This window comes from Phacochoerus africanus, chromosome 13 (genome assembly GCF_016906955.1).
Source record: "Phacochoerus africanus isolate WHEZ1 chromosome 13, ROS_Pafr_v1, whole genome shotgun sequence".
NCBI lineage: Eukaryota > Metazoa > Chordata > Mammalia > Artiodactyla > Suidae > Phacochoerus > Phacochoerus africanus.
The window spans coordinates 46,254,429-46,280,947 of NC_062556.1; the positions used below are offsets into that span (position 1 = coordinate 46,254,429).

Consider the following 26,519-nt stretch of genomic DNA (forward strand, 5'->3'; position numbering starts at 1 on the left):
GACCGAGGAGTACTTAACAGAGTGTCTGGTATATGGTAGTTGCTCGCTAAAAAGAAAAAATGAATGAAAGCATGATCATGATTAAAAAAAAAAAAGTGAAAGCACTGGTTATTTTTAAAATGCATGAATGAATTCTTGCCATCTGCTGATCTCTACCATGTCAAAGATCTTCATAGAAGGAAGATAAATTATGTAAAAGATTGCTCCCCTGAACGATCTACAAGAAAAAACATCCTATATAAAAAATAGCACACAACCACTACAATGTACACCACAGTTTTTGAAATCTTCTCTTTCAACCAGTATTTTTATACACTCCTCTAACAATTAACTAGCTGATAGGACCATGTACTTAATTATCCTGGTTTTTCTGTTTGGTTTTTGGCTTACACATTCTGATCATATGATTTTAAAATATGAGAATTTTTTTTTTTAAAAAAGAGCCAGTTACCACGGATTGGGGGTGCAGGAGAGGAGTTACATGCAATAATGTTGACCTCTGCACTTCGTAAACCTTTCTAAGACTTTTCTGAGGAATGGGAAGTTCCAAATCCTGCTCAGTGCTGCTTAAGGAAATGCTTTGTTCAGGCTGTTTGGAGAGAAAACAGTCAATAACTATGCTCGTTCCTCTGAATTCAGCTGCACCAGCTGCTTATTCAATGACGCTGATTTTAGGAAGCTTTGTTCCAATGACGGCCACACAGAAGCTCCTTGGTACACGTCTAAGTTCCCTCGCAAACACAAGTCCCTAAAAGGCACACGCCAATCCACACAGGTTCAGAGAGTAAATTGTTTGCAAAATAAAATAAACAAGTCAAATGGCCCAAATTAAAAAATATAACATTGAGAGGGGATTGCAGTTGAGGGAAATAAATCAACAACTAAACTTTATTTCATATATAAAGTAAAGGCAAAATACATTTCTTAAAATATTTTCCTAATAACATAGACAGGCCATGCTATGATTCTACACATTATTCACCATTGCATATAAAAAGGGAATAATGTCAACAGGGCCTCAAAGGAGGAAAACCTTGTTACACCTCGTTATTTTTCTTTCTCCCTCTATTTTATTTATTTATTTATTTATTTTCTGTCTTTTTGCCTTTTCTAAGGCTGCTCCTGCAGCATATGGAGGGTCCCAGGCTAGGGGTCTAATTGGAGCTGTAGCCACCAGCCTACAGCAAAGTCACAGCAATGCAGGATCCTCAACCCACTGACAAGGCCAGGGATCGAACCTACAACCTCATGGTTCCTAGTCGGATTCATTAACCACTGAGCCATGACAGGAACTCCTCTTTCTCCCTCTACGTTACAGTTCCATTAGGAGCACCACAGTGATACAAAAGCCTGCAACACACACTCACTTTTATTCATGTGTTTTCTAGATGTTGAGAGGTTGGAAAAACTAGAAATAAGCAAGCAAAAATATATATATAACTGATGGGAAAAAAACTACTGGAGATCCCATCCTGGCTCAGTGGAAATGAATCTGACTAGTATCCATGAGGATGCAGGTTCAATCCCTGGCCTCCCTGGCCTCACCCAGTGGGTTAAAGATCTGGCATTGCTGTGAGCTGTGGAATAGGGTGCAGACTCGGCTTGGATCCCGAATTGCTGTGGCTGTGGCTGTGGCGTAGGCCAGCAACTACAACTCTCATTTGACCCCTAGCCTGGGAACCTCCATATGCCGTGGGTGCAGCCCTAAAAAGACCAAAAAAAGAGAAAAGAAACGAATCAGACGAGTATCCATGAGGATACTGGGAATCCAGCGTTGCAGTGGCTGTGGCGGAGGTTGGCAGCTGTAGCTCCAATTTGACCTCTAGCATGGGTGTGGGCCTAAAAAGCAAAAAAAAAAAAAAAAAAAAAAGAGAGAGAAAAAAACCCACTGAATTTCTGCTGTTTTCTCACTCTTAAATATGTACGTAACTCTGTGTGTGTGTGTGTATGTGTGTGTGTGTGTGTGTGTGTGTGTGTGTGTGTGTATGCCTGTACATGGCACATTTTACTACTTAGTTCTAAGCACTCTTTTTTTCCAAAAGTAAAGTCAACTCTGAAATAGCCAAGCGACTGCAGAGAAGCACAGGACAGATGATGGAGCCAGGCAGAATCTATAAAGTGCTACAGAAGCACACCATTCTCCCCCCCCCACCCCCCACCCACAACCCCCACGCCTCTGCTCCCAGAGAAAAAAACCATCCATGGGGCTGAATGGCAGGCTGGCTTCACAGCCCCATAACACAGGCGGTACAAGTCCTCCTAGGATAGCTTCTCTCATTGACAAGCCACCAGCCAGTGTTCCTTGTCCCTGTCATCTAACCTGAGGCTGAGCGTACCCCAAAATCGGTTACTGGTAAGACCCAGGTGTTTGCGATACATGGGGAAGTGAATCCAAATTACTCGTCCAACCCAACTCTATCCTGATGACTTAAGCCTGGCTAGCTCTGGGGTGTCCCTGAGCAGACAAATGAGGAAATGACAAACAATGCTTGGAATGTTCCTGGATATCAAAAAGGCATAATTTCTACAAAGGATCTGAGGCACTGCACAGCAGTACGCCAAGAGGGCTCAGCTGTGATTCTATTCAACTCAACAAATATTTATTATGCATCTTTTGCCAACTCAAATGTAAGAAGGCCTCCAAATAGTATTTATATCCTCAGGGTATAAAACACACTGGACCAGACAGTAGGCACTTAATAAATGTTGAAGGAAGGAAAGAAGGAGAAGGAAAGGACCCTCTCCAGAGCCGGCATTTGCTGAGGATGCAAAGACAAACAATGTGACAAAATGAGCTTTGGAGTTCCTGGCTAGTGACTTAATCCAGGTTCCTTTCCCTGCTTTCTGATCTTGCCTTGACTTAATCAAGTCTTCCTCTTGAGAGTGCAGACAAAATGAGAACTTTTTTTTTTTTTTAATGGACCACAAGAATCTAAAACAGGTTTGTAATCCTGGCCCCACAGGAGAATCACAAAAGAAACAAAATTTGCCAGCCAGCTACTGGCACCTGGGTCTCATGCCAGATTAAATTATCAATTACATTACAATCTCCAAGGAAAAGATAAAGATACTAGTCTTGTGAAATACTCATGTGACTCTTTTTTTTTTTTTTTTTTGCTTTTTAGGGCCATACCTGCGGCATATGGAGGTTCTCAGGCTAGGGGTCGAATCGGAGCTACAACTGCAGGCCCGCACCACAGCCACAGCAATGCAGTATCCGAGCTGCGTCTGCAACCCACACCACAGCTCACAGCAGTGCCAGATCCTTACCCCACTGAGCAAGGCCAGGGATCAAACCAGCCACCTCATGGTTACTAGTCAGATTCATTTCTGCTGCACCACATGGGAACTCCAATATTCATGTGATTCTAATCTGCATCCAATATTGAGAACTGCTGCTGGACAAATAATGCTACATAAAGTTTTCTGCCTGGGAGCCACTGTGAACTTGATAAGCTAAAAACAGAAATCTAACCACATGTATGTTTATAGCGCCTACAATAATGTATGAAAGTCATTTGTTTAAGCAAAGATCCTTCACTTCACTCTTCTGAACGAAAACTTACAAAAACAGGAACAGAGAAACACTAAGTCACTGATAAAACCAAAAAAAAAAAATGTTATTTTAATAAGACTACCTAAAGTTTGTCAGGTCAGCACGCTGGCACAAAATGTCTCCAAGTAGCCAAGAAATAATTACAGCATAAATAAAGGTTTTCCAACATACAATTCTGACATGAATTTGTTTGGCTAAAATTACCTACCCTTTTTTCTAACGCAGCTCTATTCAAGACAGCTGAAAACTAAAAACAACCCAGATGTCTCTGAACACTTCTACTTTTAAAAGTAGGTTTTCTATGTTCTAAAATTGATTGTGGTTATTGTTGCACAACTGTGAATATGCTAAAAACCACTAAATTGTATCTTTTTTTTTTTTTTAGGTCCCCACCACGGTATATGGAGGTTCCCAGGCTAGGGGTCAGACCAGAGCTACAGCTGCCGGCCTACACCACAGCCACAGCCATGCAGGATCCGAGCCCGCATCTGCAACCTATGCCACAGCTCACGGCAATGCCAGGCCCTTACCCCACTGAGCAAGGACAGGGATTGAACCCACATCCTCATGGATACTAATCAAGTTTGTAACCCACGGACCCACAATGGGAACTCCTGAATTGTATACTTTACATAGGTGAACTGTATGGCATATGAATTATCTCAATAAGGCTGTTATGAAAGAAATGTTTTACACAGATTTATTTACTTAATTGTATTAAAAATGAGTTTTTTGGAGTTCCCTTTGTGGCTCAATGGAAACAAACCCAACCAGTATCCATCCATGAGGTTGCAGGTTCGATCCCTTCCCTTGCTCCGTGGGTTAAGGATCTGGCGTTGCCGTGAGCTTTGGTGTGGGTCACAGACTCAACTCAGATCCCACGTTGCTGTGGCTGTGGTGTAGGCCAGCAGCTGTAGCTCTGATTCCACCCCTAGCCTGGGAACGTCCATATGCCAAGGGTGTGGACCTAAAAGAAAAAGAAAAAAAAAAGAGTTTTTTCACAACTGTATACAGACTACACTATCCCACAAAATCTTAGTACAAATCATTCATTTAATGTTAAATCTCTCTTTTTTTTTTTTATATTCTCCTACAATCAAGTATATTCCATACTGAAAGAACTTTGGGTTCAACAGCTTTTAAAAATCCCAGTCTGGAATGAAAAATCAAAACTATAAAATTTAACCTTAAAATACTGAAATGAATGCTGTCACAACTGGGGAGCAGTGGGTGAAGTGTGCCAAAGTTTTAGTGCATCACAAAGTGGGATAGGGTGGAAGCAAAATGGGCCTAAAGTGTCACAAGTCCCGAATCCTGACCCCATCTCTTGTGAGCTGAGTATGCTTGGACGAGTTACTCACAATTTCTATAAAAATTCTAAATCAGAAATTCTTCCATATGCTGCAGATGCGGCCCTAAAAAGCCAAAAAGAAAAAAGAAAGTCTTTGTGAGAATAAGCTAACGAAATATTAAGAAACCTTTCAAAAATGGTTTGGTGCCTGAAAATAACCAGTGTTGACATTATGTTGGCTCTCTTACAAAAAGAGAGAGGACAGAGTTCAGAGAGAGACCTTGGCTTTTTCCAAAAATCTCTCAAACTTTGTTCTCCACCCACTTTTCCCTGTGGCATCACTTATGCTGCTGCAGGGTTTTCTTGTCCATGTATCTTCTCCTCTATAAAAGAGAGACATATGTCTTTAAAGAAGTTACTGAACTATAAATTAAGTCCTCTAGTTCACTCTGGAAAATAAGCACAGCTGATGAAACAAACTAGGGTCTGGCTTCCTTCATCTGCCTTTTGGACCTAGGACGATACTGTGTGTTTTTATTATAGTGCAATTATATACTGCAAGTGGGTTTTGTGCGCTAGTCTGTTTTGCGGTGATTTTTCTGACAAGCATCCAGCCAACTCTGGGAAAGGGAAAGAGCTAGAAGGGATGTTGGGGAGGGACAGAGGAGTTCTAATATCTAGAAGAGCAGAACTGTCAGCACAGTTCTTATCAGGAAGGTTCCATCTTCACAGTAAGGGGATAAATCCAAAATTCCATGCATAGAATGGTAACTTTTTGCAGGAGGCCCTCTTTCTCTTTCAGAGATCCTATTACAATGAAGCTCAATTGATCCCATTCAAAAAAGTTAGAGACTTCGTCTCCAAAACATGTTATTGGTATCCCCCCAAGAGAAAAATCCTGTGATGAAAAATACTTTTCATTTAGAAACAAAAGACACAAGCATATGGAAACGTTTCCCTGAATTTTTTCAAGCATTACTGAAAACTGTTATGAAGCATGATTATAAATGGTCATAAATTTAATACTATTATTTAATTGAATCTTCAACTCCTTTGTAAGGATTAATTATTTCTTACATTAAATTTCCCTCATTGTCTGATGATATGGAAATATATATACCCACATGTGTGAGCTGTTCAACTGTAATTAATGATGCACTTTTATTCTCTATTATTGTGTGGAAAACATTCTGACACAAAATAAATGAAGCATAATCATTCAGAGTAATGATTCGAATGTACTGATTAATGACACCAAATAGCTTTTCTGTTCTTTCGTTAAATTAAAACATTTACTGGGAATCACAGGGCATTCCTAAATGAATGTCTTCTAGGTAATCATTTTTCCTTATGGAAATCACCTACCCTACCGTCACTGAAAACAAGCTCCCATCAACAGTAAAATGGAGCTTTATTTCACATGCAAGAAACAAAAACTGTCAATTAGACCAGCATACAATGCTAAAGCTGCCTTCAGAGATGTTATTTTTAAATTTTTTTTGGCCGCACCTACAGCATGCAGAAGGTCCCAGGCCAGGGACTGAACCTGCACCACAGCAGTGGCAACACCAGATCCTTAACCTGCTAGGCCACAAGGGAACTCCAGAGATGCCGGAAGGGGGCCCCTGGGGGAGAGAATGTACATATATATGATAGCATTCTCTTCCCAGAACATGCAGTAAATGCTAATTAAATAGTTTTTAAATGCTACAACAAAATATTTGACTTGAAATATGCCTGTCACCAAAAACGGTATGATTTCACTTACATGAGACACCTAGAGTTCATAAATAGAAAGTAAAATGGTAGTTGCCAGGGGCAGGGAGGAGGAGGAGGGAACAGAGAATTATTATTTATGGGTACAAAGTTGTAGTTTTGCAAGATGAAAAAGGGTCTGGAAGATGGGGGTGATAAAATCTGCATATCCTTAATGTCACTAAACTATACAAGTAAAAATGGTTAAGAGGGAGTTCCCGCTGTGGCCCAGTGGACTAAGAATGTGACTGCAGTGGCTCAGGTTTCTATGGAGGCACAGGTTTTGATCCCCAGCCTGGCACAGTGGGTTATGAAGGATCCGGCATTGCCACAGCTGCAGTGTAGATCGCAGCTGCAGCTCACATTCAGTCCCTGGCCCAGGAACTTCCATGTGCTGTGGATGCAGTTGTTTTTTTAAAAAAAAATTAGATAAGATGGTAAATTTTACATTATATGTATTTTATCACAATTTAAAATGACCATAATAAATATCTCCACACACGAAAATAATGGCATAAAACAAAATCACTAAGCCATGAAAATCTTAAGCTAGAAAGTACCTAAATCCAACCCAACCAATTGTTAACTTGACAAGGTAACTTTTCCTTGAAAACTTCTATTTTTGAAGAAACACTGAGTCCTCTCTCAATGGGCTAAAGAGACAATTCTATGAACTCTTACTGATTCCTGAAGCTATAGTCTCTGAAACTGTAACAGTCTTTAAAACTGCTACAGTCTCTGAAACTGCTATAGTCTCTGAACCACAAAGGTTTGCTGAGATAGTAGTTTACATATTGGATCTACCATCAGAATCACCAGTGGGCTTTTAAAAGATTTCCAGACACTTCACACACACTGGGATGGCTACTATCCAAAAAAAAAAAAAGTAAAATTAAGTTTTTGCAAGGATGTGGAGAATCTGAAACACTACCCTGTTAACAGGAATAGAAAATGCGTAAAATGGTGTAAATGATATGGAAAGCCGTATGACATTGCCTTAAAGAATAAAAAGAACTACCATAGGATCCAGCAATCCTACTTCTTTCCAGGTATATATCTAAAAGAATTGAAAACGGGGTCTCAAAGAAATATCCACACACCCATAATCATGGCAGCACTATTCACAATAGTCAACACATCAAAGCAACCCGATTTCCAGCGACAGATGAACAGCTACACAAAACAGGGTACACACATACAATGCAATGTTAATCAGCCTTAAAAAAGGGAAGGAAATCCTGTCACATGCTACAACGTGGATGAACCTTGAAGACCTTATGTTAAGTGAAATAAGCCAATGACAAAAAGACAAACACGGTACAATTTCACTTAAATAAAGAAGCTAAAATAGGCAATTTCATAGAAACAGAAAAGAGATTGCTCGTCACCACAGGCTGAGAAGAGGACAAAATAGGGGAGTCGTTTCAATGGACGTAGGTTCAATTTTGCATGGTAATTTCCAAACAATGTGAATATACATGACTGATCCTGTTGTTTATGTATAGCACAAGGAACTATATCTAACCACTTGATGGAGGATGGCATGAGAAAAGAAATGTGTGCACACACACACACACACACGTATATACCCATACACACACAAAATAAAAATCTTAAAAAAATAAAAACACAATCAATCAGTAGATTTCCTGATCCCCTTCACAAACCCACTGATACATTTTCTGGCAGTTGCGTGAAAACACCACTATTTGTAAAAAGCTCCCCAGGTGCAGGAACTTCGAGCCAGTAGACAGAGATCTGGCAATTATATTGGTTCCCCAACTGAAACACAAACACAATGGCAGCCGTCTTTAACACTTCCCTTTGTTTTTGACAACTGTTTGTAAACAGGTGTCTGCAAAATATTTCTTAAAATGGAGAGTGATCAACTTGAAAATGTTACTTAAAGAAATGGATGGATTTTAATTTGATACTGATGAGGAAAGAGACAACGCAAGTCCCTTAAATTCTCTCTACAATATTTTCTCTTCCCATCACTACACTGATACCAATGGATGGAGCCCAGGTTCACTGACAGCAGCATCTGCTTTCTGGGTTTAGAAAGAGCCCCAAGTCTTCTTCTGAGTCTACAGAGTCCAGAGAACCTCTGATACCCAACTACCATCTTGGGCCAATGCAGGGCCAAACACTTCTAGACAACAAGAAAAGCAACTAGGGGAGTTCCCATTGTGGACTAGCGGTAAGGAATCTGACTGGTATCCATGAGGACACAGGTTCAATTCCTGGCCCCACTCAGTGGGTTAAGGATCCAGCATTGCCACAAGCTGCGGTATAGGTTGCAGCCGTGGCTCAAATCTGGCATTGCTATGGCTGCAGTGTAGGCCAGCAGCTATGGCTCAGATTCAACCCCTAGCCTCAGAACTTCCATATGCCACAGGTGTGGCCCTAAAAAGAAAAAAAAGAAAAGCAACTATATAGCGAAGCAGTAGAAGCAGCAGACAAAAGAGGCCTTACAAACTAAGTCTTCCACTTCATTGCTAGGTGATTTTGAAAAACACTGAACCTAGGAGTTCCCCTCGTGGCTCAGAGGTAATGAACCTGACTAGCATCCATGAGGATGCAGGTTTGATCCCTAGCCTCACTCAGTGGGTTAAGGATACAGTGTTTGCTGTGAGTTGTGGTGTAGGTCGCAGACATGGCTCGGATCCCACATTGCTGTGGTGATAGTGTAGGCTGGCAGCTGTAGCTCTGATTCAACCCCTAGCCTGGGAACCTCCATATGCCGCGGGTGTGGCTCTAAAAAGATTAAAAAAAAGAAAAATACTGAACCTTGATGATTTCATGGAAGAAGAGCAGGAATAATAATCACAGATTATTTAAGAAGATTCACTGGGATAATATATGTAAAACACTTAACGCAATAACTAGAGCATGGTAGGTATTCAGTAATCAGAAGATGACACTATCACCATTGTTGCCTCATTCATTGACCTCCTTTCTTATTAAAAAATTACTTTAAGTGCTCGAGATGTCAGTACTCATCACTCTATGAGTAATGTTTGTCTCTACTTCTGAATTACAATCTCAAGAATCTGGTTGAGGATTCTGATTTTTCCTGTGTTCCTTGGAGATGATCACATGATATTAAGCAACCAGGAGATATTGTATTTACAACTCAAACGTTCACTCAACAGGCAATAGCTATGGATTTGCCACATGCAAGGCACCATCCTAGGTGCAGACCGTACACTGATTCCTACAAACGAGTTTACAATCCATGCTCGGTAAGGTCTGCTTGACTGAGTTACTCAGTGGAACATCTGAAACATGCACATAACATTATATCCTGGCCTGGAAAGCCTCCTTCTACTATTTACAATAACTTACTTCCCTGTTCCACTCCTATCAGAAAGTCACCTATTTGATTATTACAACGACCAGTGTCACCTGTATAGACTATAGAATCTCAGGTTCCAGAAACCTCAACCACTGGGATCTGTCTAAAAAGAGAAAACATCTATACATGCCTCCCAGTTTGTAAAAGAGCCAATCAGAATTTTTTACCTTAATGAAAAGTATCCTACGGCGAAACAAATTTCTTTTGCTACAAGAACAAAAGAAATTCACAGAACCCTATTTATCTATGATGCCGCAAACATATTTCAGGCTTTTCACAGACTGAGCTTTCTTTCCAATTCCAAAGTCACCCTTTCTCATGGAAAATGTCTTCTAGTTAGGAAAAACAAAAAGGGGGGGGGAGCTAAAAAAGAAATGTCATGAGGGATTCATATTGTATGATAAGGCAAAGATTCTGTTATTAAACTAAAAAAAAAAAAAAATCTGCCATTAAAGAAAAAGCACAATTTTCTCCATTCAGCACTCTCTCTTCTTTCCCTCCCACCCCACCTCACCACCCCTGGCCCAAAATTCCATCCCACAAACTGCCCTAGACTCCTAACTCCTGGCCATCAAAGAAGGACCAAATACAAGACGTTTCCAGTAAGGATGATCATGCACATATTTTTGTATGAGATGAGTATCTAGTTTGCTATTTCTGGCTAAGGACAGAGAATGCCCAAGGTTGTCAGTACAACTTTCATCTCCTGTGATTTAACCAGACCTTTAGCAAGCCCAGAAACACTTCAAAGGAAGGAAAAGATTTTTTTTTTTTTTTCCATGACTAAATAAAGTAAGCCAGGGAGTACTTTCTGAGGCAGGGGGACATTGACAGACCTTCAGCCAAGAGTGAGGTGGGTAAAAAATTTTGAGAGAGAGGAACACCAGTAAATAAAAGAATTATGATTTTTGCAGTAACTCAAGCAAAATAAGACATCTGGGCAAAAAGAAGAAATTGATTTCAATAAAGGTAACCATATAAAGCAGTTCCCATGGTGGCTCGGCAGTTTATGCACCCAACTAGGATTCATGAGGATGTGGGTTCAATCCCTGGCCTCGCTCAGTGGGTTAAGGATCCAGCATTGTGGTGAGCTGTGGTATAGGTCGCAGATGTGGATCGGATCTGGCATTGCTGTGGCTGTGGTGTTGCTGGCAGCTGTAGCTACAATAGGACTCCAAGCCTCCGAACCTCTATGTGCTGTGGGTGTGGCCCTAAAAAGCAAAAAATTTAAAAATTTTTTTAAAAAGGTAACCATATAAAACTAAAGCATAAGTAACAGTGACCAAGACAGGAAGTTAAATTTTAGGTGTCCGATGATGTTGAAATGGTTTGGAGAATGTGCATCAAAGGATACAATGGATTCCTACATAATCTTGGCTTTAAAAGGGTAGAGCTCACAGCTCACACAACTGGTCTCATTTCTTTATAAAAACAGCTGTGATCACTTAGATAGTACAACTGATTCCACTTCAACAAATGCTTTTTTTTAATGCCCATACCTGCAACTTATGGAAGTTCCGGGCCATGGCCTGAGTCTGAGCACAGCTATGGCAATAAGGGACCCTTTAACGCCCTGTGTAGGGTCGGAATCAAACCCACACCTCTGCTGTGACAGGAGAAACTGCAGTGGGATTCTTAACTGTGCCACAGGGGGAACTCCAACAAACGTTTCTTTTTTTGTCTTTTTGCCTTTTCTAGGGCCACTCCTGCAGCATATGGAGGTTCCCAGGCTAGGGGTCCGATCAGAGCTGTAGCCACCGGGCTATGCCAGAGCCACAGCCACGCAGGATCCGAGCCGCATCTGCGACCTACACGACAGCTCACGGCAACACCGGATCCTTAACCCACTAAGCAAGGGCAGGGATCGAACCCACAACCTCATGGTTCCTAGTCAGATTCATTAACCACTGCACCACGACGGGAACTTCAAACATTTCTTGAATACATCTGTCACATATAAAACTCAGGAAGTGCTCTAGAGAGATATATAAACCCAAGTCCAAGATGTGTTTTAAATAACTCGGACCATCGTTTATTTTCAAAAGTTTGTGCAGTGAATGTTGAAATAAGTATTGGGTTCAACCCTATTAACTTGATATGTTTTGTAGCTCGAAAATAGTTGAATAATGGTAATTTCATATGGTTCAGCCTGATATATGATACCTATCATTGAAAACTAATGAAATAACTGTGAAATAGATGTCTAGGCAAATGTCTCTAGGAGTAGAGAAATTAAAATGCAAAAAAAAAAAAAAGAGAGAGAGAGAATTCGCTCACTTTTTGGGGGAGGGGCTGCTGTGTCTGCAGCATGCAGAAGTTCCCCCGGCCAGGGGTTAACCCCAAGCCACAGCAGGGACAATGCTGGATCCTTAACTGCTAGGCCACCAGGAAACTCCAAAAGAATTCATTCACTTTTGACTCTGGAAAGCAGGGCAGCTTCTCGAAGCAGATGGCACATGAACTAGGAATCAGGTTTTGAGAGTTGGAACAGTTAGAAGAGGGTATATAGTGGGGAGGAAGTAGCAGATGGGGATTTTAGACTGAGGAAAAGCAAGAACATAATAAGCACAGGATCATAAAGTGTAACAGAATCATTCAAATGGCAAAATCATGCATTTTAATGTCAGAGAACAAGGATAGAAGGTTCACCATTAAAAAACAATTCGTACGCAATTCACTTGATGAATCTGACCTTATGTCTCATAAGCCAATAAAAATCCAAACTTATGAAACAGATACAGAGATTTTCGGTTAAACAATAAAAGGAAAATGAAATGAGCATCAAATCAACCACTCCCTGTAAATGGGCTACGAACATCCTCAAGTCCTAGAAGGCTCAACGTAATAGACGAAAGCTCCTTGCTCTACTTCGGATGCATCAAAACCATGCATTAGATAACCCTGTTCTGCTCAGTGATGGGCAACAGATTTCCCCTTGATGCCTCTGCCTCAAACATGAGGACTTTAGAGAGCCACTGGATTTAAAGGTCAAGTTCTTCCCCCTACTCCACTTACAAGTCACTACAAGTGAACATTATACATTTACCATTGGTACTGGCAACACTTAATAAGGTTATTGAGTGCTTCGTGGGAACACAGGCTTTTGCATGGTTATGAGAATGGTAATGAAATCTAATCTACTGCCCCATTACACACATTATTCTTAGCCACAATAACAGTGTTCCGTTTAAGCCTTAGGACTGTATTTAAATAGATGGTTTAGGAAACAATAAAGCCTAAAAGAATACTGTAGGTGTATTCCAAATTTAGAGCGAGCAGGAAACATCAGGAGAATTTTTATCAACTCCATCAAACAATCCACAACACTCTGAGCCAACAACACAAAGAGGCCAAGAAAACAGGGGACGGGAGCCTTTTCTCTCCTTATTGGAGAGTCGGAGAGCTAATAAAAATAATAATCAAAAGACATATAAAAAGACTTTTAATTATAGTTTGGCAGGAAGTTGTTTTTTGTTTTTTTTAAGGAAACATTTAATGTATGCTAGTTATACTGCATAAACACTGGACCCAAGGGATCCACTACATATCATGACTCATTAAAGTAATAAGACACAAGGGATCCACCACGTATGATAACTCATTAAAGGAGCAAGATGCAAGGGGTTCACCACATATCATGACTCCTTAAAGGAGCAAGACCTAAGGCGTCCACCACACACCATGACTCGTTTATTTTAAGGGAGCAAGAAAAGAAGAATGGGAATGAGATACACACCCAGAGAAAGACATAAAACACCAAAGAAGAAGAAATAAGAGGAAAGCACCTACAATCAAACACACATGAACACAGAATGGCATTCAAATTTCATGATGTCACCAAACATTTTTACTGAGGACTATTAGATATGTTTTATTTTAAGGAACACATATATCATGTGCCCCAAGGGGCATGTGAAATTCTGCTGAGAGATGCATATAGTGCAGTTGCTTTCCCAACTAAAGCCCATGACAACATTAGAGCCCCTACAAGAAGGATAGAACTCGTATTTTTGCAAAAATGAATATTCCTCTTATTAAAATGCTTGGAAGTTATCAAAATGTTAAAAGTTAATTGCTGCTTGGAGTTCCTGCTGTGACGCAGCAGAAACAAATCCAACTAGGAACCATGAGGTTGTGAATTCAATCCCTGGCCTCGCTCAGAGGGTTAAGGATCCGGTGTGACCATGAGCTATGGGGTAGGTCCCAGATGAGGCTTGGATCTGGTGTTGCTGTGGCTGTGGTGTAGGCCGGTGGCTACAGCTCCAATTAAACTCCTAGCCTGGGAACCTCCAGGTTCCTCCTGCTGCCCTATAAAGCAAAAAAAAAAAAAAAAAAAAGTAATTGCTGCTTGTCCTCATGAGAATGATACAATACTTGTTGACAGAAGGTCTAGGAGGTGACTTTAATTTGTGAAATGCTACCACATATTTCCACCATCCTAACTCCACTTAGAGTTTTAGGTTTAGAGAATGAAATGGCAACTGTTTATAAGATCCTCCTAAAATATCACGTCAAGGTGGAATCTTTTTTCTGGTCTGAGAGTTGGGACAGGTTGTGGTTTCTCACGTTAGAAGGAGTAGGAGATGCAGGATGAACGTCTTCCCAGAACTCAGTATAAATTCAAACTTGGCAATGAGGAGGCCCTGAGCGCACATGATTGTCTGCATGTTCTCTACAAACTGGTTCCCCTTCCCAGGTTGCTATTGTGGGGCCTGTAACACCTGAGTCCTGGGAGTCTTTCAAGTATTCAGGCAGCCAGCTTCCCAGATGTTAAAATGGTACAGGGTCCTGTCACCACTTTTTAGGTGGAGTGAGAAGATGCTGGCACCAAGAAGGGCTGGCACCACTTAAAGACATTAAGCAGCACGAGTGGCAGGAGCACTAGGGCCCAGACAGGGGCGACCGGGACCAGCACTCTCCAAAGACCAAGGCCTGACTGCTTCTGTATCACTGGTTAACATAAACAAAGCTTTCCATATGAACCACATTCATGTGGCGGGGGAAGCAACTAACTCCACCAGTCAAGGGCCAGAAAGTAAGTATTTTTGGCTGTGTGGGCCAAAGAGTCCAAAGCAGCCACAAACAGTGATTCACCAGGGTGGCTATGTGGCAGTAACACTTTATTCGTAAAAATAAAGGCTGAGGCTGAGGGTCTGGTGTGCACTTCATGACTCTCCCACGATATTTTTCTGGTAACATTCTTACATCCCTGTTTTGGGGGACTGTGAGTCCCAGCAGCTTCTGTATCGTTTGGGTGCAATGATAACCCCGCCACCCACAGCACTTCTTGAGCACCTGCTGTAGACCAGGCACAGCACTAATTCGTTTCCACAGAGTTCATAGGATCCTCAACACCTCCAGTTACCATCATCTCTATTTCCAGATACAAATATCTCAGCAGCCTTAAATGGTGGAGTGACGAATCCAAGGTCTCTGAGATTCTGACCTTTAGCGGCCATCCACTGGCTTCTAACTGCGGAGCTTGCCAGAAACGACAGGGAGCTGGTAAAAATGGCAATGGCTGGACCCACCTTTAAAGGTTCGGATTTAGTCCTGTGGGGTTAGGGCCAGGATTCTGCATTTTAACACATACTTCTGAAAAGTCTGGTGCAAAAGGTTAGAGGAATAAATATGGAGAAATACAGCAATCTCATGCATTTTCCAATCAAAAAAAAAAAAAAAAAACCCAAGTATCTGCCCGGGAACAGAGATTGGCAGTGCCTGCTAAAACCATACGTTAAGTGATTGACCAGCCCTGAAAAGGAAAAGCAGCAGTAGATTTTAGGCTAAATTTTACTTTCAGCCTGCTTCATATTTTTTATGCATTAAATTATGAAAAACTATACTGAGCTTTTAATGTAAGTATAAAAGTGGTTTAAAGACCGTATTTTTGCTAAAATAAAAAAGGAAACTAAAGAAACCACTGACATTTTAAGCACAGGGAGGGGCAGATGATCACCTGCTAGCATTTTTCTTTTTAAAGGTGTAAAGCTATTATACCTCTCTCCTGTATCTTCCAAAACATACACCTTCTAGCACCTTCCACTTATGTGTCCCTGAGGATGCTGGAGAAGGGCTATGACAATGTTTGGCCAAAAAAAATGCATTTGGAGTTAATTCTGACCACACAACTTGTTGAGTAGGGAGTAGAAAGCCTGACCCAAGACATACGTTCAGACCCAAAGCAGCAGCTCCGTGAATTCTGCCATCAGAAACACAAAGCAGGAGTTCCCGTCGTGGCGCAGTGGTTAACGAATCCGACTAGGAACCATGAGGTTGCGGGTTCGGTCCCTGCCCTTGCTCAGTGGGTTAACCATTGGACCTTGCCGTGAGCTGTGGTGTAGGTTGCAGACGTGGCTCAGATCCCGCGTTGCTGTGGCTCTGGCGTAGGCCGGTGGCTACAGCTCCGATTCGACCCCTAGCCTGGGAACCTCCATGTGCCGTGGGAGCGGCCCAAGAAATAGCAAAAAGACAAAAAAGAAAAAAGAAAAAACACAGAGCACAGAAGCTCGGCCACCAGAAGCACACATGATGTTAACGATGACAGGGGGACTCTGTCAGAAGTTATGTAGGTCAGAGAGAAGAGAGCAGAAGGATTCCCAAGAAACAAAAAATCGTGGCAGGATTTTCTCACCTCTGAAAGTAGCTGATATCCCTGGACCCTAAGAAGAGAGTCTAGAATCTTCTGCATAAGCAATCTCCCAAGAGCAGAGTTGGGGGGGGGCACACCGTATGGAGCGGGGGCTCAACATTTATGGAACATCTATCTGAGCTCCAAGTAGAAGCCAAGATGCATGCTGAGCGCTAGAACTGAAACACTGATTAAAATGTACTCCCTCTTCTCAGGAAGCTTAGAATCTTAGAGAAGTCAGGTTCCTGGCCCCCGTTCTGGTCATGTCATGAAAGCTCCTGAGCCTCTGGGCGGGGGTAGAGGTGGAGGTTGATTTTTTGTAAATTAGAGATAATACGTTCTTCAGTTGTCAGCATCAAATGAGGATCTCTGTAAAGTATAAGGTATGAACATATAATTAACTGGTGTTTCTCAGCACATGGTGCAGAGGAAGAGAGACCTGAACCATCAAGGAAGCCCCACCGAATGCAAAAATAGTTCAGGAGCAGAAAAGAAGGAACTGACAGGTGCCGCCCCAGGAGCAGCCTCAACCAGGAGAGTGCACGGGAGGGCAGGATCCAAGGTAGCTCTATTCTTAGCAGCTTCACGGGGCTGAGTGATTGGAGGGAGGGGTGGCACCCTACAGGCTGGGGACAAAAGTATGGTCCAGCTCGCTCTCTCAACATCACGGGATCCTGAGAGAGAGGAATCTGCTAAAACCCCATGAAAGATGGTAAGACTAGGCACAAAGATCAAGCAACTCTTACTTGTCAGCAAATCTTCTGCTCAGAAGTTCCACAAAGGATAAAGAGCATCCTTCAGAGGAATTTAATCTACCGTAGAAACGACTGGGCTGGTGACAATGTGGGCCGCTCCTTTTGCTCTGCTCTAACATACCAAGGACAAAGAGAAAAAGATGAGGGCAATTCAGTAATCAGAGATGCTCATTACATGGTACTTTTTATGGACATAATTTGATTCATACAAAAGAGATGGTGGCTGAGATTCTAGACATCCAGGGCACTACCATTCTAATGCCACTACCATTCTAATGCCTATATATCTTAAGGTCTTTCTTTCTTTTTCGCTTTTTGGGCTGCTCCTGTACCACATGGAAGTTCCCAGGCTAGGGGTCGAATCAGAGCTGTAGCCACTGGCCTAAACCACAACCACAGCAGTGCCAGATCTGCAACTACACAGCTCACGGCTGAATCCTTACTCCACTGAGCAAAGCCAGGGATCAAACCTGCATCCTCATGGATCCCAGTCAGATTCATTTCCGCTGCGCCACAACAGGTACCCCAAAGGTCTTATAATGACTGAATTTGTTTGTCTGACAAGTTCAGATCATAACAGTAACTCTACCTTTTTTTATTTTACAAGGCTTAGATGATGGCTAGGTAAGATGACAGATATAAAAGCACTCAAGTGTTAAAAATCACAAGGAATTATGATTAAAGATACAAACTTGTATGCATAGGGGGATGTTACAAGTCAATAGGCTTTAATTTTTTGGATTGTGTTGTAAATGATACAATAAACTCTTAAGAAATAAGAAACCGGAGCAATAAATTATTTTGCTACTCGTAGTTCAACCATACAATTTATCACTTGTAAAATTCTCATGTCCTAACCATCAAAAAAGTAATAAAACCCAAAATACAAATCCAAGCTTAATCTCCATAAAATTTATTTTACCTTATTTATACTATAGTATATTCATCATTTTTCAGGTAAATAATGAAGTAGATAAAGGCCTATAAACACACATACAGAGAGTCAAAAAAGACTTAAACCAGATAGACAGATAGATAGATTAAATTGTGGAAAGAAAGCACATCAGGCACATGAATACAATAGATTTTGTCATCCACTGTAAAAATAGGCATTACTGTGTTCCTTTTCCAAGAGTAATTAAAAGTAAACTTCTTCAAGATGTGATTATAAAGACTAATTCATATGACATTTTATTTAACGTGTGCACTTAAATAACCTCATTAAGAAATATCAGTCATCAATAACATGGTAAATATTGCAGTTAATCTACACTAGGCATTTAAAAATGATAAAACGGCCATGCTACCCAAAGCAATCTATGGATTCAACGCAATCCCTATCAAATTACCCATGACATTTTTCTCCAAACTAGAACAAACAATCCAAAAATGTATGCAGAACCATCAAAGACCCAGAATTGCCAAAGCAATCCTGAGAAACAAAATTCAAGCAGGAGGCATAACTCTCTCAGACTTCAGGCAATATTGCAAAGCTATGGTAATCAAGACAGTGTGGTACTGGTACCAAAACAGACAGAACAATGGAACAGCATAGAGAACCCAGATGTAAACTCAGACACCTATGGTCAATTAATCTTCAAAGAAGGAGGCAAGAATATAAAACGGGGAAAAGACAGTCTCTTCACTAAGTGGTGCTGGGAAAACTGGACTGCTGCACGGAAATCAATGAAACTGGAACTCACCCTCACACCATGCACAAAAATAAATTCTAAATGGCTTAAAAACTTAAACAGAAGACAAGACACCATAAAATTCCTAGAAGAGAACATAGGCAAAACATTCTCTGACATCAACCTTACAAATGTTTTCTTAGGTCAGTCTCCCAAGGCAACAGGAATAAAAACAAAAATAAACAAATGGGACCTAGGCAAACTGACAAGCTTTTGCACAGCAAAGGAAACCATTTAAAAAAAAACAAAAAGACAAACCTGCAGAATGGGAGAATAGTTTTAAACGATGCAACTGACAAGGGCTTAATCTCTAAAATATACAAACAACGTATACAACTCAACAACAAAAAAACTAACAAGCCAAATGAATAATGGGCAGAAGGCCTGAACAGACCTTTCTCCAAAGAAGATATACAGATGGTACAATCATTAACAAGTCCACAAGTAACAAATGCTGGAGAGGGGAGGGTGTGGAGAAAAGGGAACCCTTCGACACTGTGGGTGGGAATGTGAATTGGTACAACCACTATGGAAAACAGTGTGGAGGTACCTCAGAAAACTAAATATGTAACTACCAGATGACCCAGCAATCCCACTCCTGGGCATATATCCAGACAAGACTTTCACTGAAAAAGATACACGTATCCCTATGTTCATTGCAACACTATTCACAATAGCCAAGAAACAACCTCAATGTCCAGCAACAGATGAATGGATTAAGAAGATGTGGTATATATACACAGTGGAACACTACTCAGCCATAAAAAAAGAACAAAATAATGCCATTTGCAGCAACATGGATGGAACTAGAGACTCTCATACTAAGTGAAGTAAGTCAGAAAGAGACAGCCAAATTCCATATGATATCACTTACATCTGGAATCTAATATACGGCACAAATGAACCTTTTTACAGAAAAAAAACAAACTCGTGGACTTGGAGAACAGACCTGTGGCTCCTGAGGGGGAAGAGGAGTGAGCAGGATGGACTGGGAGTTTGGGGTTAGTAGATGCAAACTATTGCATGTGGAGTGGATAAGCAATGAGATCCTGCTGTATAACACAGGGAACTATATCTAGTCACTTGTGATGGAATATGATAGAGGATAATGTGAGAAAAAGAATGTGTATTATATATATCTTCATATATATGTATCTATGACTGGGTCACTTTGCTATGTAGCAGAAATTGACACAGCAATATAAATCAATTATAATAGAAAAAATAAAAACAAAAAATTAATAAATTAAATAAAGCAGAAAAAATTAAAAAGAATTATTTCCAATAAAGATATCACAGCAAAGCTATAGACTGGTATGTTTTATGAATATGAATACAAAATCAACAGCATACCAGCAAACGAAATCCAGCAACATAGAAAAAGAATCGCATATCCTGACAAGTGGGATTTATCTCAAGTATGCAAGCTTGGTTTAATATATGAAAATCAATTAACATAATAATACCATATCAATATAGTTTAAAAAAAAACATGATCATATCAATAAATGCAATAAAAGCATTTGATAAAATCCAATCCTCCTTCATTAAAACTCAGCAAACTAGGAAGAGAATTTCTTCAATATGATAAAAGGCAGTTACAAAACACACACACACACACACATATTACATATTATATAATGGTGAAAGACTAGAAACTTTCCCCCTGAATCAGGAAGAAAAAAAGAAAATCCACTCTTGCCACGTCTCTTCAATACTCTCCTGAAAGCTCTAGCCAGAGTAATTAGGCAAGAAAAAGAAATAAAAGCCAATCGCATAGGAAAGGAAGCAGTAAAACTAATTCTATTCACAGATGAAATGAGCCCATATACAAAAATTCTAAAGAATTCACTTAAAAAATTAGAACTAATAAATGAGCTCAACAGGTTGCAAGATACAGAATCAATATGCAGGAACTCTCGCTTGGCTCAGCAGATTAAGAACCAAACACAGTGTCCATGAGGATGTGGGTTCAATCCCTGGCCTTGCCCATTGGGTTAAGGATCCAGCGCTGCCTCAAGCAGCAGTGTAGGTCACAGATGCAGCTGGGTTCCAAAGTTGCTGTGGCTGTGGCACAGGCCGGCAGCTGCAGCTCCAATTCAACCCCTATCTTGGGAACTTCCATACGCGGCAGGTGGGGCCATAAAAAGAAAGAAAAAATAAATATGCAAAAATCTCCTGGTTTCTCTATACTTGCATAAACAACCCAAAAATGAATTTTGGAAAACATGTCTACAGAGAGTTAACAATACTGTACTACATATTTGAAAGTTGCTAAGAGAGTAAACCTTCTCTCATCACAGGAAACGTAAAACTGTAACTAGGTATGATGATGGATGTTTAGACTTCTTGTGGTGATCATTTCACAGTATCTACAAATATCAAATCACTGTGTTGTAAATGTGAAATCAACGAATTAACCTGAATTAAAAAAGAAAATAATTCTATTTACAACTGCATCAAAATAGAAAAATACTTCAGAATAAATTTAGCAAGGACAAAATCTACACCCTGAAAGTCATAAGATACTACTGAAAGAAATTAAAGAAGATCTGAATGACTGAAAAGACAGCCATGGTCATGGTAAATTACAGCATCTTCATGACAAGTGGAATCTAAGAAAGAAGCTTCCTCACCTGAAAGAGCTGCCTGTAGCCAAGTTCTTCTCTTTACACAAGTGCAAAAGCAGATACCTCCCCTCTCACTCCTGCACACTTGAGAAGAAGCTGTACTGACGCTAAAGCTGACACAGAAAGACACAGAGATACTGGATACCATTGAGACATTAAACCAAACTAATGCTGAAGACCTACCTACCTCTGGATTTTCTGGCATCTGACCAAACTCTCCTTTACTATCAAAGTCAGTTTGGGGAGTTGCCGTCGTGGCGCAGTGGTTAACGAATCCGACTAGGAACCATGAGGTTGCGGGTTTGATCCCTGCCCTTGCTCAGTGGGTTAACGATCCGGCGCTGCCATGAGCTGTGGTGTAGGTTGCAGACTCGGCTCGGATCCCGCATTGCTGTGGCTCTGGCGTAGGCCGGTGGCTACAGCTCCGATTCCACCCCTAGCCTGGGAACCTCCATATGCTGCAGGAGTGGCCCTAGAAAAGGCAAAAAGACAAAAAAAAAGTCAGTTTGAGTTCACGTTCTTTACTCAACACAAAACACACCTTAATTATCTAAATCACAAAGGTAGGAAATGTAGTGGATAAATGGAACAGATCGAATTTTGGAGGCAAGGCTTTTTTTTTTTTTTGTCTTTTGTCTTTTAAGGACCGCACCTGTGGCATATGGAGGTTCCCAGCCTAGGGGTCCAATCGGAGCTGCAGCCACCAGCCTATACCACAGCCACAGCAACGCCAGACCCGAAACACATCTGCAACCTACACCACACTCATGGCAATGCCGGATCCTTCACCCACTGATCGAGGCCAGGGATGGAACCTGCAACCTCATGGTTCCTAGTTGGATTCATTCACCACTGAGCCACAATGGGAACTCCTTGGAGGCAAGGTTTGAAACAGCCATTTTGGGAGAAAGGCGAATTATGTTTCCCCCCATTGTACTGGCTCACATCCCAAAACTTCACTCAGAACCTGATGGTCAAACTCATTCCAGCTCAGAAGATCTCCCCTGAGCTTCAGTTCCAGAATTTTAACCATATGAGCACATGGCCACTCAAATGCAGCACTACTATCAGCTCACACATAACCTGGCCATCACTAAGCTCAGGATCCCACACCAGGTCAGCTCTCCCGTAGTGTCCTCATGTGAATGGCATCTCTCAAATCACCCAACCCTGAAACTTCAGAGCCCCTTTTCCTCTCCCCTTCTTTCTCTACACCTGTATTGTCAGGAGTCAAAACACCCTTTATGAAGGGCTCTTAATTATACCCATTTCTTGCATTCCAAAACGTCCTTATTTTAATGTAGGCCAGAATTCCAGACTTTCTACCTGGTCTCCTTGACTCAAGTTTCTCCCCATTAAACCCAATCTGCCTGCTGCTCAGACTAAGCTTTTCACATTAATATTTGCACCATGTGGCTCCCTTCCTTGAAAAGTTCCCTCCCTGACAGCAAAGTAGGGCTTCATAAGCCACCAGCACCCCAAAGGAAACACCTGTTAAAGATTCAACTGGATAAGCATAGCAATGGCAGGGGCTGTTGCATGTGCTCTGCTGAGGTACAAGAGTCAGCAGGAACATCTTTAGGAGACTGATAACCTTTTGAGGATGGACAGGGGCAACAAACCCCAGATATGGGAAAGAAAGTGCACTTCTGGTCACTCGTCTCCTATTTTTTTTTTTTTTTTTTTTTAGGGCCGCAGCCTCGGCACATGGAGGTTCCCAGCCGAGGGGTCAAATTGGAGCTGTAGCTGCCAGCCTACACCACAGCCACAGCCACGCTGGATCCTTAACCCACTGGGCGAGGCCAGGGATCAAACCCACCACCTTGTGGTTCCTAGTCGGCTTCGTTTCTGCTGTGGCACAATGGGAATTCTACTCATCTCCTATTTTTTAAAAAATATTCAGTTATTTTCCCTTATCACAAACAGGTCTTTCGGAGTTCCCATTGTGGCTCAGCAGTAACAAACCTGACTAGTATCCAGGAGGATGCAGGTTTGACCCCTGGCCTCGCTCAGTGGGTCAAGGACCCCATGAGCTGTGGTGTTAGGTCGAAGACGTGGCTTGGATCCCGTGTTGCTGTGGCTATGGTGTAGTCCAGCAGCTGCAGCTCCAATTGGACCCCTAGCCTGGGAACCTCCACATGCCGCAGGTGCAGCCCTAAAAAGGACAAAAAAATAGGTCTTTCCTTTTCCTTCTACCGCCTATATGAAGCAATCACATCCAGTGTCCATTAGTTCTTACAATTATGCCCCATTTATTAATAAATATAATTGACATGACACTTACACAAATCTAGAAAGTCTCCCACTTCCCAGATTCCACTGCTCCTTTTTTAGTTGCTGGTGCTGACAAGACTGTCCAAAAATAACGTTACTCAAAGAATAAAGATATTAAAATACAGAGGTCATAGATTGGGGCAAAGCTGGAGTTCCATGTAATAAAAAAGAATTCTGTAAATTAGAAATAACTATGATTATTATAATTTGCTTGTAAATAACTTGAAACAATTAAACTAAATTATTTTTTAAAGAAGATCCCAGCTCTAAAGTTGTAATGTAAGGTTTTCCAAAATACATCATCATAAACAAACAAATATATATATAGTGTCAAGAAATGCTCTAAAAATTATATAGAGTGAAAGAGACTATAATCAATACACTATACGTCAAGCCAATTTCAATTTCTCTAGATAAGTAAAAAGAAAGAAAGAAAAACACAAACTAACATAAAGGAGTATTACTTTGGTTTAAATAGCAAGTCATTATTTAAACCACTCTGATTTCAACATAAGTTACCAACCAAAAACATATGAAAGCCATTCCTTCCTTAGAGAAGAACCAATTTTCTCAAATATTTCAAAGTATACTACAGTTATTAGTGCAAAACAATTAAAAAAAAAAAAAGCTAGGGGTTTTTCCATATTTAAGTTACACAAACATGAATTCAAAATCTTAAATCATGGGTGTTCCCTTTGTGGCTCAGTGGTAACGAACCCGACTTGTATCTATGAGGACTCGGGTTCGATCCCTGGCCTCGCTCAGTGGGTTAAGGATCAAGCGTTGCTGTGAGCTGTGGTGTAGGTTGCCGATAAGGACGGCTTGGATCCCAAGTTGCTGTGGCTGTGGCGTAGGCCAGTCAATTCAACCCCTGGCCTAGGAACTTCCATAGGCCGCACATGCTGCCCTAAAAAAAAGAAAAACTTAAATCAGTATTTATAGATTCTGATATATATAACTTTATGTACTTAGATCCATCTTTTATTCATGTATGCTACATTTGCAAGTATTTGTTGTACACGCACGCAAATACATGCACCCATAGCTGAAAAGTTTAAAATCCTGTTTATTCAAATTATCTATGCTTTAATCCTTTGACAGCTGAGAAAGCAAAGGGCAGCAGTTTTATTATGGCTTTTTTTTTTTTTCATTTTTTAGGGCCACACCCTCTCACCAGATGTGCATTCCTGAGGGGCAAGGACTGGGCTAGGAATCCCCCAGGAGGAAGCACAGGCCTGGCACATGGGAGGGACTCAGTCAATGCTTTGTTCCACACACAGAAAGGCTTGTAGCACTAGTGTTCTAATGATCTTCCTACTTTTTTTTTTTTGTCTTTTTGCCTTTTCTAGGGCCGCTCCTGTGGCATATGGAGGTTCCCAGGCTAGGGGTCTAATTGGAGCTGTAGCCACCGGCCTACACCAGAGCCACAGCAACAACAGATCCGAGCTGCGTCTGCAGCCTAAACCACAGCTCATGGCCACACCGGATCCTTAACCCACTGAGCGAGGCCAGGGATCGAACCCGCAACCTCATGGTTCTTAGTCAGATTCGTTAACCACTGAGCCACAACGGGAACTCCTCTTCCTACATTTTTAAAGCATTTCTGAAGCTCCCTGTTTTCAGAAATAAAGACCTCATATAATATATTCTACAATTATTCTACTCACTATCTGGAGTTATGATTTCATTTGTTTTAGACTTAAACATCTTTCAGATTTCATAGGAAAACGCAGTTCTCTTATAGATGTCTAAAATTTCATCAATAAAGTCTGCATTTTTATAGACTCATATCCTACACACCCCAGCCGGAAAAGTTCAAATTTTTCAAATCCCCAGGTAGAACAAAAGTCAGTTCATTTCCCTTTTTTCAGATCCATATCTTTCTTGAGATGTGATTGAAAACCGCACATGAGATTTCAGATTAGAAATGTCAGGGGGTTATGACAATACAACTCTATGCAGCGAAGAAGCCTCAATTATCTAGAATCCGCAAGGAATAAATCCTCCGAGAGGGCTGAATTTCTGTTACAGTGAACATTTTCGGTGCTATTATTTCTAATTGTAATTTTTTAAAGACAACGTCTCTAAGCTGCATTACGTATTTCCTATTTCTTGCAAAGAATGTACTGAACACGTTAACTCTTCTTCGTGATGTGGGGTTACCATTTGGAACATTAGTTTCAGAGAGGAGTGACTTCTGCCAAGCCCCATATCGGACTCCAGTATTGTGCTGGGTGGGGTGGGTGGTCTTGGGCATGGTCTGGGGATGATATCAAGGACACAGAGTTACACACACACACACACCCCCTGTATCTCTCACAGCTTCATGACACCCTCCGAGGAAGCTGGTGGTTCCCCAATCCAGATGCCTGTTATCTGTCACCCCACCATCAAGTCAGCTCTTTTGGTCTGAAGAGGCTCAACTTTCACACATACATCCCGAGCAGTTCCTTCCAGCAAGTTCCTTCTATGAATTTGCTGACAAGGGCTCAGAGGCTGTTTCTGGAGATTTTCTTCTTCCCCTTTGAGTTACAAAATTCAGAAGGTTTTCATCCGAATTGCGGGTACAAAAAGATAC

At 41.1% G+C, this 26,519-nt stretch overlaps 1 protein-coding gene across 10 annotated transcripts in view; it reads right to left on the minus strand.

Annotated features, from left to right (window-relative positions):
- Nucleotides 1-26,519, minus strand: part of KLF12 (KLF transcription factor 12) — a 495,578-nt gene that overhangs the window by 428,014 nt on the left and 41,045 nt on the right. For 6 of the 10 annotated variants that reach the window (XM_047756500.1, XM_047756501.1, XM_047756499.1 and 3 more), the window contains exon 2: nt 17,338-17,458. The exons of the other annotated variants lie outside the window; for them this stretch is intronic. The gene's annotated coding sequence lies outside the window, so the exon portion shown is untranslated. The remainder of the gene's footprint in view (nt 1-17,337; nt 17,459-26,519) is intronic. 10 annotated transcript variants of the gene reach the window in all.